The following is a 12,453-nucleotide window of genomic DNA, read 5'->3' on the forward strand; positions in this document are numbered from 1 at the left end:
TTTCAGATTCAATAATTTTTGCAACTACTCTTTGGTATTTTTAAGTATTTTAAGTGTAGACTGCAATATACACTGGAATATAATGCCACTTCCCCATAATAACAATGTAGAATACTAAATTTTTATTACAGTTAGATTTACAGACTTTTACATTTGTATGGACCAGGAGTGTTTAACTGAATTTGTCAAGATCAATGGGACTACCCAAGATTTCAGCTTTAGTCATAATCAGATGAACTTTTGAAGCAACAGACACGCAAGTTTAGCACTGATTTTGGAGTAAATATTAATATCAGGCATTTGTACTTTTTCTTATAATTGTGACATCTTTGTTGACTCATGGAATGCAGCTTTTTATAAGCTACCATTAATCGTTTCACATGGTCAGGTGCAAAGCAACACCTTCTACATGTGTAGCTAGATATCTAATTCAAACCTATCAATTTCTAATCTGAGACAACTAGGTTAAATACATGTAACTTGTCAAAAACCAAGACACATCCATCATCAAGATAAGGTTTTAAATGTATACATGACTTTAAAACAAAATGCTTAAAGTGTGATGTGAAATAGCTGTTAAGGTGTAATTTCCTTACATGTTCCCTTCTGTTATCATCTGATCATACTACACTATTGATATATTGCTCATATATATTGTAAGCTAAAGACAAAACTAAATGTATCCAAGGATAACTTTCTGAGATAGAATAAGAGTTGTGATAAATAACCAAAAAGGAAACAGGACAAAAGTAAGCCAAATGCTTCAACATATGGCCAAAAATGCATCTTAGAATGAAATATTAAAAATAGTTATTCAAATGAATGTTCCTGGCTCTTATAACACTAGTATTTTGGATATGTAGAATAACACTGGAGGTGGGATAGATTGGATTGCAAAAGCCAGATATAAAGTTAACCATTTTCATCGCTTGTGACCTCATGACTGGGAGGTAGTGTTCTTCCATCTGTAGCCACTAGTACGCTTGTCTGTTTGTTTGAACTCTAGGGCTTTTCGTGGCAGCCTGTTACTTATGTGGCTATTCCTCTCACCTCATCTGAAACCAGTTCCAACTGAGGAATGATGCAGGCTTATATTAACTCTTGGCATTCGCAGGGAGACTGCTCAGTAATTCGAGTCACACTTGATACCAGAGCTCCAGCTTTCCTGATCCTTGCTTTCTGTTATTGTTACATGTACTCTGACTGTGCTAGTGCTTCCTCAATGAGCCACCTGCAAATAGTGTTTGGTTCACAATAACATTTCTGCTCCTCAATTTGTCATTAATTGTTGTCCAGCAAAAACATAATTGCTAGATTTTAAGAAATGTGTGTTGTGATCTCATGAGAGGTCACGTAGTGTATAATTTACAATGTTTGTCATGCACATATCGCCAAAAACTCAACTACAGAAACAAGGGACTTTTTTTTATAGACTCTGGGTCAAACCCAGGGTATTGGTAGATCCGGTAGCATGGCAGTTCAAAGCATGAGCTCCATCAAGCACAGGCCGAGGCCTTGTGGGGTATGTGTGCTGAGTGTATGTGTGTGTCTGTTTGGGTATGTATGTTATTAAATGCATGTGTGCATGTATATATGTCTGGGTATGTTAGTGTATGTCTGGGTATGCATGTTAGAGTGTGTCTGCTTGGGTACAAATGTTTGTGTGTGTGTCTACCTGAGTATGCATGTTAGTGTGTGCCTTCCTGAGTGTGCATATTAGTGTGTGTCTGCCTGAGTATGCATGCCTTTGGGTATGTTAGTGTGTGACCATGTGTCTTTGTCATAGTATCTTAGTGTGAGTGTCTAGGTATGTTAGTGTGTGTGTGTAAGTCTTGGTCTGAGTATGTTAGTATGTGTGTGTGGTTATGTTTGTGAGTGAACATGTGTCTTAGTCTGGGTATGTTTGTGAGTATGTGTGTGTCTGGGTATGTTTGTGAGTATGTGTGTAGGGGGTATTTTAGTATGTGAAAATATGTCTTTGGTGATGTTGGTATGTGAGTGTGTCTGGGTATGTTAGTGTGTGAACAAGTGTCTTTGGGTATATTAGTATGTGTGTGACTGGTTGTGTTACTTTGAGTATCTGGGTGTGTTTGTCAGTGCTGAGTTTTTCAATCTGTGCGTTAGTGCTGAGTTTCTAGTGGTGGTGTGCATTAGTGCAAGTGTCTGGGTGTGTGTTAGTGTGAGTTCCCCTCCCGAGGTCAGGCTCTGCATCCGCCCTTGACAGAGGAAGTTCCCCAGTACTGTATGTCTATTAGAAAAATAAAATCAAGAAGTAAGGCAGAAGACGATAGCTCTTTAACATTTTTCATTTGCAGAGTGTGTGAATTTGTCTCAATAAATGAAATTTATTTTAATTAATAATTTGTTGTACTTCCAAATTACTCAAATAACAAAAAGTAAGGGCAGCTCTCCCTTTTTGTATTGATTTAGTAATATACTCATGCAGCATTTGGAATAAAAGCTAAAAAGTAAATAGCAAATTAAAATACATCTTTTCAATTATAAATGTGGTTTTCACCTTTTCACCATATACTATAGTGAAAAAGAGGATTATTTATTATGTGAGACTAGCATGTGAGAACTGACAAACTAAAGAAAGATTACCTTAGCTAGGCAATCTGGCAATTAACTACTAGATGCATTTAGGAAATTAGGTGTAGTCTTTTCTTGTAAACCTCCAGGCTATTTGCTGTTCAAACTTAATAGCTACAGAAGATGCCAACACATAGTAGGTGCAGTACAATCCATTAGCACCAATGACCTAAAGGAAATTCCTTGGTTTAAGATGAGATCCTGTCTGTTGATTAAAATGTGGATAACTGTCATTGTTACAGCAGATGTGCCAAGTATTGCTTTTTTTGTGCTCTATTTACATAGAAAACAGTATTAGCTATATTTTTTATTGTACTTCTCGCTAACACATCTCCTCTATCATGTTACATATATATATATAATTAGTCAGCTCACTATTAAGGCAAAAATAGGTTGTTGTTCATATAAGAATGCTACTGTTTAGTACTAATTCTTGAGGCTAGGAATATTAGAGTTGATTTTGGAAAGTTTCCTGTTAGAAGTTTATTTTTATGGAGTTCTTAAATACTTTACAACCCGACAAGTGTTTCTTAAATTATAGAAGACATTCCAAAGAAAGGATGCATAGCTGGACAGGTCTTGGGTGAATGAGAATAATAAGTAAAATGTACTTCTGGAATTTTCCAAGAGTTTATGACAAGCTGAATTTTTAGCAATAAAATTAAAAACTATGTTTTTTCCATAGTTAACATTGGAAGAGGATGAGGTTCTAAGATACCAGCAGTTATAATATTCTGGCAATAGGAAGGGAGATGCAACAACTCTGCAAGATGTAAGCGTTAAAAGGTTAATTTGTAGAAATATTATATTACCCTGGTATACTCACCAACAATACAAGCTCCCAATGCAGCAGTTAAACATTACATTATATTTATTTATAAAGCACCAGCAGATTCTGTAGCCCTGTTACAATCAGTGGGATAATTTAAATTCACACACAATAACAACTGGTACAAATAACAACTGGTACAAAAGGAGAAGAAGGTCCTGCTCTTGTGAGCTTACAATCGAGTTGGTGGTTGAGGGGGAAGGAAAACAATAGGAGAGGATTGCTTGGATGGGGATTAGTTGATCGGGTCCGGGTGGCAAGAAAAACTAGAAAACCAGAGGTGGGCTAATGGAATAGTAATTTCAGATTTCGATAGGGAACTGGTGAAATCTTACAAAGTTCTGTTACATCAATGAGTAATTGTACACTAAAACTCAGGTACTGGAACAATGCTCACTTACAGAAAATATTCAGTTAGTGAAAGATCATCACATATGTATAGTTTAATCTCAACAAAATTAAACTGAGTTAAAATAGCTGCATTTAGTGGTAATCCACTGTGCTAAAGCACTGTGTGTCCAGGCATGACATCAGTCCACCAAATCCCTTTACTCCACTGATGTCCCTCTTTTCTAGGCACCCATTGCGTTTGTTGGGTATGAGTTGGTCACAGTGATCTACCACCAAGTTACAATAACGTTTATGTAAATATCAGGGTTTTCTTAAAATCTGCACTATTTCAGTTTGGGTCACATTTATTTTGCTCTTCTTTTGCTTAATTTTAGGACTGCATATTACTACATTCATAGATATTCATTTTACCAGTGCCCCATATACCTGGATACTGTATTTTACTGGCAACAGCCTGGTGAGGTTTTTGAACTAAATAATGTCTTGAAGAACTGATGCAGTATTCTGTCCTCACTATCCAGACCCACATATTCTACTATCCACATAAATGGGAAGCCCCAAATTTACATAAGGAGTGTGTGACTACAAAACACATTGATTTTATTATGAAATTTAAAGACAACAATCCTTAAAAGCATACAAAAATAATGAAATACAATAAAAATATCCAAAATTAACTGAATTAAAATGAATATATACTATACGGTAATTTTTACATAGAACATTTGGGCAAAGGCTGAGTATTTTTATTTTTACTTTTATTTTTAGGCATGTTTGCATTTTAGCAACGGTAAGACAACATTGCCACCCTGCCTTGGTCTAGACTACTACCCAGACAACTGTGAAACAGGGACATACAATTATTACTTGGACCACAATGTAGGACATTCTAAATTCATTTTTAATCATAACACAATCCTAAAAGTGTACACATTTACTTTTAATCAATTTGGTGTTTAAACTAAAATCTATATAGACACCATTTAACTATGTTTTAACAACAATATTGTAATAACAATAATAGTAATAATAATAATAATGTTCATTGACAAATTTGATTATTAATCTGCATACACAAAATTGTCTAACTTTGTTTCTTTTATGCTCAGTAGAGGACTTTTAATATGTAGTTTTCCAAATCTTTACAACCTTAGAAAAAAAGAACAGATTACTGCTTGCTTATGCCATGCTGATTTCACTTTCCAGCTCACTTTTATGTGGCCAGAAAGCAAATGGGAGATATTTGTGGTGAACTGATTGTTTCCACTAAGCAAGAGATTTTGTAATTAGCAGTGTGTTTCCGAAACAAGAAATGTGCTGCCGAAGAAGCAAAACAGAAGCACCGCACCCCTTTAGAAGAATGTCAGGTATGAACAAAAAAGCTTCTTCTTTAACAGTTGAAGTTAAAAAAAACCCCGCATAGATTTATTGAGTAGAAGAGATGATATTTATTCTACACAAATGACAGAATTGTACTAAAAGGAATATAGTATCATTAAGCTGTCTTGCAATCTACCATATAAAGGTAATTTAAAGGCAGTCCTACATTATAATGCATCTATCAAGAAGATAGATCAAATGTGTGTAATGTAACAATGCAGTTCCAAAATGTACCACAATATGATAGTTAGATACTGCGGACGGATGATTGATGGATCCTACAAAACTGAACATCTGAACTATGTTACATCAGAATTATTTTTTTTTAACCCCTTAATGACCAAGCCTGTACATGTACGGGCTCAAAATGCATTGTTTTCAATGGGTTTTAAGACCACCCATTGTCCTTAAGGGGTTAATCTGTGATGATTGCCCTTTAATATTATATTGCGATGCTTTTATATACACACATTATACCAATTATAGTTTAGCATATACTGCAAGACTAAATCCAAACTAAGGGTGTTATTAGCTATAAAGTTTAGTTGTTGACTAGTGAAATAAATATGACCGCTGGATTTCAAAATTCACTATCCCTTCGCTGTTTTTTTTTTCTTTGTTACAATAAAATAAGCACTTAGAAATATTATTGCCATGCATATTAAAACTGTGAAGCATTTAGCAAAAGACTGAAAAAGGTCCCTTACAGCTAACAAAGGGAAGAAAGAAAATACCTTATTTTATGTATAACATTAGTCAAAGGTTTTAATATATGTGAAATAATACTAAACACAAAATGAGAGACTTTAAAAAAGATAAAAAAATACAACTATTGAAACTCCGAATTAAACTATATTTGCTTCATTTTTTTAAGACTTTTATAGGCAATGTGCCTAGAATAACAATTATGTGGTTTAATATTATCCCCATCCCAGCGCAATGGCAGAGAACCAAGTTTTATTAGCTCCTCCTTTATTTTAAATTCAGCATTACCACATTAACTATTTGTGAGCGTGTATTTAGATACAACGTACTAACAAAACCCTTTTAGAATATTTTTTATTGATTGTAATTCATTTTTCCAACACGCTAGATGCTGGTTTTCTGAACACAGCAATTTCGTATATGTGTGTGTTAATTATATTGCTTTTATTCACAGACTGTAACCACAATGTTAAATACTAATTCAACCAAATGCCCCAAATTATACTTCAGTTCAAACCCCATTTTTTTTTTACCAAAAAGGACTGCCTAGAAACTTTGTAAAAGCAAACCCATTCATGATGTAAATGTTACCTAAAATCTATTTGTATCTTTTACATACCCTGGTGGCGATATGTGAAATTGCAAGTAAAGAAGATACAAAATACTTATAAGATCTTTAAATTGGGTAACTTTCCCCACCGCCCACACCACCAGCCCTCCTCTGTCAAACATACTCCAGCATACTGTTTTTTATTAAATCATAAGGTGAAGGAAAACTCTGGGTCTTTAAGTGCCAGGTGTGGAATTAATTGGTACATATTTGAACACTTAAAGGGACTTAACAACATACAGGAGGGAAGTTTATTTCTAAGGAGGAAAAGGTTACAACCAGAGGTCATAATCTAAAACTAGAGGGTCAGAGGTTTAGCTGTAATGTGAGGAAGATTTAAAGAGAAGATGGTAGATAGATCTGAGGTCTGAGGTCTGAGTGTCTACATCAAGAAAAAGAGGCATGCTACATGAACCAAATGGTTCTTATCTGATGTCAAATTATATCTTTCTATGTTAACTGCACCATTGTAAATGCAAACTGAGGTGGACAGAGCCGCAAATTGTAAATGGCATACAGTTGTATTCTGAAAACCATAAGCAAAGACACAATCTCATCCATAACTGTGCTATCCTTTTATGCTAATCATCATTTCAGAGCAACAGCTGAATAGATAAGAATTTGAGTTAGTGTTCACAAAATGAGTTCTCTTAAAACTCACTTTTTTGCAGCAAACTGTTTGCTTTACCATTACCTGTCTTTCAGTAACATGTATGTGCTCTGGCAGTGTCTTATCATGGTTCCTTTAAAGGTGCACTCCAGCCAAAATATACACTAATGCATATAATATATGTGTGCCTCCTTTAAATTGACTTTTTTGATTTCCTGAAAATGCATGGAATTAATTCTCCAGAATTCCCCTTATGCATTTGTGCTACTTTATTGCTCATCTTTGAAAGGGGGAAACGTTGCCCACAACTCTGCCAGGCTGATCTGATTTGAAGATTTTTGGATTCTTTCAGTACTCCAGGCTGAGTTGGTGATTGTACATCAGGCATAACTGAAAAATGGTCACTCAGCTTTTCTAGCAGGTTTTCAGCCACTATATTAAAGGGCCTCTTAATTTGGCTTTAACTAGAGGCTCAGTTTCATGTTCCTCAACATTTCAAGTGTAAAAATACCACCTTGTGCTCATCTCCACGGTGTCTCGAGGAGGCAACTTGGGCTGGTCAGGGGAGATCAGAGTATTGTCCCAAACAGTCCATGATTCCCACTACCTACAAAAGCCTATCACTTGGCAATTGAAATGCTATCTACAAGTCCTGTTGGCAAGATAAGTAAAGGTATATAATCAAGCCCATAAATAACACTTGGAAAGACAAAATACCTGTAGTTGGAGCTGAAATTGATAATTGTTGCTTATTAAGTACACTTTCTTAAATACAGTACATTCTGGATTGGTACACTGAGTAAATTCTTTGGCTTTCACAGATTTAAATAATAATATTAAAACCACACTTTATCTGGATATCACATTAAAGATCAAAATGACTTGTTTTGAATTTGTATAAATATCCCTTCCCAAACAACTGGTAAAATCTCTTGTGCTAATGTGCACAATAAAACAAGAAGTTCAAAGTAAAAGCTTTTTTCACCACAACATTAAGCAAACAGCACCCAAGACAGTCCCCAGGTGCCATTATCCTGTCAGAGATTAAAGTTTTATCTAATTATTCACCCTAAACTGTTTTAATGGGTCGTGTCTTACCTTTTGTTATGATTCGCGAAGTAATAACATCACTAATTACTTTCTCAAGCTCTGTATACTCATAATAGATCTTTATAAACCAATAGCTAATTCAGTAATATGTTGTTTTAAATTCATTTCCTAGCAAATGTATAGGTTAAAGGTTATCATTTGCAAAAGGTTGACCTTCTATCTGTTTTCCATCACCTCATAGGCAAAATGGTCACCACATGACAGAATTCAATGTGCATGCTTGGATGGTAAGAAAAATGAAGGTAAGCAAACCTTTTTATGTGTGCACGAGCTAGTGCAATGTATGGATAAAACCAGGAATGCAGGGGCTGAAGGTCTTATTTAAAGATAACCAATAAAGGGCCAATAAGGGAAACAGTGTTCATTTCCACCATTTGTTTTTAGAGAGAAGTTCCAATTCTGATATAATTAAGTTTTGATCACAAAGTCTATTGTGATTTATAGAGTAGTTATGAACAAATATCTTATATACGTTTTCTAGAGACATCAATAAAATTGGCAAATTGCAAAATTATAAGCAGGAGTAAAAGAGAGTTTAAAAAAAATGTTAAGCAGGGAAAACATTATTTAACCTACATGTTGTGTTAGACATTTTTCTGGCAAATGCATAGATTTTATCTAAGGTTTATATAAATTCCCAGGCTTTATCTGTCTGCCAACATACAGTGCATCCAAAATACATCATGGATTGCTTCAGTCTTCAGTTAAGGATATACAGCTAATGATTTGGAATGCACACTGTGTACATAATTTAAGATATATTTCCTTCCTGAAATGATATACACAGAACTAGAAGTAGTAATTAGTTGTTAAAAACTAATAGAACATTGCAACCAATCAACACAATAGCTCATACATTAAGAAGGATTTTGTATAAAAGTTCAGACATGAAGAAGTAGCAAAAGCAGCCAATGCAGTTTTATAGCTGATTGCGCCACATAGCACTTTTGCCCTAGAATAATAATATAAAGGCAATGGGTTACCACCATGTAAGGTTAAAAAAACAATGGCTATTTTATTTATTGCGAAATATTATTCTAGCTCCAGTCTACCAGTAAAATTGGCATCCATACTTATTACATCCAAGTACAATGAGTTGAATGGCAAAAATAAGCAGTAAAGAGCTAACAAACTATATTTTTTCTTCTGGACATTGAAACAAAAAAATCATTTTTTTGCTATATTGGAAAAAAAATCAATAACAATAAAGTACTTGGCTATGAATAAAGGACCCACTAATACAAGTTACTGAATTAATGTGGTAATTATTACTAAGAAAAAAAAATCTGTTCAGTGAGTAAATGATTTTCCATATTTTGTCATATTAACATTGCCTGTTAAACCTTTTTCTTGTGCTTTACATGACCATTAAAAGGGTAGCCTAGGTCATGGTTGGGGGGGGTAGATGCTTCTTCAGCATAAACCACTGCCCAACATAGAGTTCACCACTCTTGCTGTACAACCACTTGGAAAACAGAAATGCGATTCTATTTTCAGAAACTGAGCAATATTTGACAATTGTGTGGTAAATATAAGACTGTCCAACATACAGAGAGCATTAACTGTCACAGCCTATCAGTTGATTGCACATCTTAAGACAGTATTGGGCTATAGCTGGTTCCTAGATATCACCTTTAGCCACCCTCTGAATCACCCTCCACTAGTCTCTCATTGCCTGAGGGTGAAGGGAGTTACATTCCAAAAACATCTGGAGGGCTGCTGTTGCTTAGTTCTACTCCTAGTTTAAGGTTTTAAATACATAAAAAGTACAGAAATGCCAAAAGGAAATACCAGGGCAGAATCCCAGAATCAAGGAGTGATGGTGTGGTGAAATTATGATTTTTTTTTAAATCTTATCTATATACAATACAGTGGAATTAACTAATGATCCATTCATTCCCCAACCTAATAAAAAAAACTGCCAAATGAACTCTTGTGTGTGATGCAGATTTTCAGCTAGTTTGTCTTTTTCAACAAAATGAAACATCAGTTGCCAAAAACAAAAACAATGGTAATATAAAATTCAGTGTCTAATTCAATTCAATTCAATACCAACAAGAAAGCATGTAAAATTAGTCCAACATTTGAGTTATAGAAGTTGTCCCCCTACTCTCCATGTCTTGTTTCATTTTTGACAATCTGCATTTTTTCTGGAACTAGCCAGGAGGGATACCCTATCCATTACTAAAATGCAACAAAATACCTACATTGTATCAGTGCAGAAATGCCGTCAAAACAATATTGATGTAAACAATTTAACAGTTAAAAATGAACGCAACTCTCATGAACTCAAAATAATTTTCTTTCGTCTTTAGAATTCAAAGAAAAATCTCAAAAAATGAAAACCACTTTTTTCATATATATTTTTGAATTCACTGGAATTGCCTCGATTTTACAAGTTAGAACGGCAAAAAAAAAAAGGCTGGTCTAACAGGTATGTTTAGACCTGTACTTATCCCACATAACAAGTGTTCTTATAAATTTAGTGTGACTTGGAAGATCTTTGCTGAAATCTGAGCAGTGCAGAATGGTTCAGCTTCACAAAAGATGTGGGGGGAGGGCAGATTGCTGCTGAAGGCTACTGACCCCCTTGTATCTCCCTAGTTTAGCATTGGATACAATGTAAAGTAGAAACAAAATAAAAAAAGTTAAATGAAAACAAACAAAAAAAGAGATCAATCAAAGTTACAAAAAGAAAATTCCATCTTACCGTTAGAGCTGAAAACTTCTGTGCATGGATGGCTGGCCCCAAAAAGAGGATTGGCAGAAGAAGATGTAGATTTGCACTACACAGCATCCTGAAAATCCAAGCAGGCGCTATATATGTGAGTTCCCAGTTCTCCTAGCCCCCTTTGCTTTTTTAGCTAGTTGTGTGCTCAGATCCTTCTTCCTCAATCATATGCTGGATTCGTGTGGGGGCTATTGCTAGTCTCCCAACAAACCTCTTCCTGCTGTCACTTTTTTAGAAGAGTCTGTTCAGTTTCATGAAATAAAGCAGTGTCAGTTTACTTCCCTAATATATTCAGATTGCCCCCCTTTTTTCTTTGCAAGTCTTTCACACTTGCTGATCTGACAGATGTAGTGCTCTGCAGTGTTGGATTGGGACTCAGATCTCAGTGTTTCTGTCTCCCTCCCCTCTACCCTGGCTGCTCTCTTATCTGATGCTGGCTATCTCTTACTAACGTTGTTGACTTTTTTCCCCTTCCTTTAAGAGATCTGTCATCTGATGATTGCTTCTTCCCACAGAGAATTAAGAGAAAAGCTGCTTCAAGCCTTTGTGGCTGCAGGCATTAGGCTAAATATGCCTTCCCTTCACAAGGAAGGTGTAGCTGTAAGTCACTTAGCTGACCAGATGATGAGAAAAAAAACTTCTCTCCCTTAACTCCTGGATTTTTGAGTCCAGCCTCCAACGTTTCCCCTCCCAGACCTGCTGATCTGTGTTGATTGATTAACCCCCTGACACACTTAATTCTAAGAAAAGAATTACAATTGTCCAGATTGTCAAAAATTTTCAGGAAAAATAGATTTTTTTCCTTGCAAAATATTTTGATTGCCTTTTCCTAAAACAAGGCTATAGAGTGGATATGATTGAAATTTAAAGAGTATAAGTGTAAATGTTTAAAAAACTGACAAAGTGCATAGAGTGCAATGATATTTCTTTCATAATCCAGTGCCTTGCAAGATAAAAAGTGATATTATATTATTGGCAGAAAATGTGTATATCAAGAAAGAGCTTTTGGTTGTGAATTCTTACTTGCATTTCTGTAGCTTGATATATGTTTGTTGGTCATTATATTCCTGTTTGGCAAAATAATTGCAGAGTTGTACTTTACAAAAAGCAGAATTAAACCTTTTTTGCACAGTATCACAGCTAATATATTAAACTTCTGCAGCTGATATACACACTCCTGCAGGCAGTGTATGAATACAAAGGCATTTTGTGCTCTAATAAAGGGTGTGCCTGTTGTTCAGTATTCACACAGTATTTATTCAGTAATTTTATTTCCCTTACAGTTAAGTATTGCTGCTTCCATGGTTTTGGAAAACCAATGCCATTGTGAAAAACAGGTTTGAGGATCCTAATTTTACATTTGGTGACAGGTGAAGGAGGAGGATATAACAATATCAGCTGAACACATTAGTAGCAACTAATAAAAATAATTTTCACATATACAGTTTATTTATTTTTACAGTATCTCACTGGGCTTCTGGTAAACTCCAGTTAATTTCTAATAAGCCTCACTAAGTCCTTGTTAGCTTGCTAAG

This window comes from Sceloporus occidentalis, unplaced genomic scaffold (assembly GCF_023333645.1).
Source record: "Sceloporus occidentalis isolate IW3139 unplaced genomic scaffold, rSceOcc1.0.p SCAF_54, whole genome shotgun sequence".
Taxonomy (NCBI): Eukaryota; Metazoa; Chordata; class Lepidosauria; order Squamata; family Phrynosomatidae; genus Sceloporus; species Sceloporus occidentalis.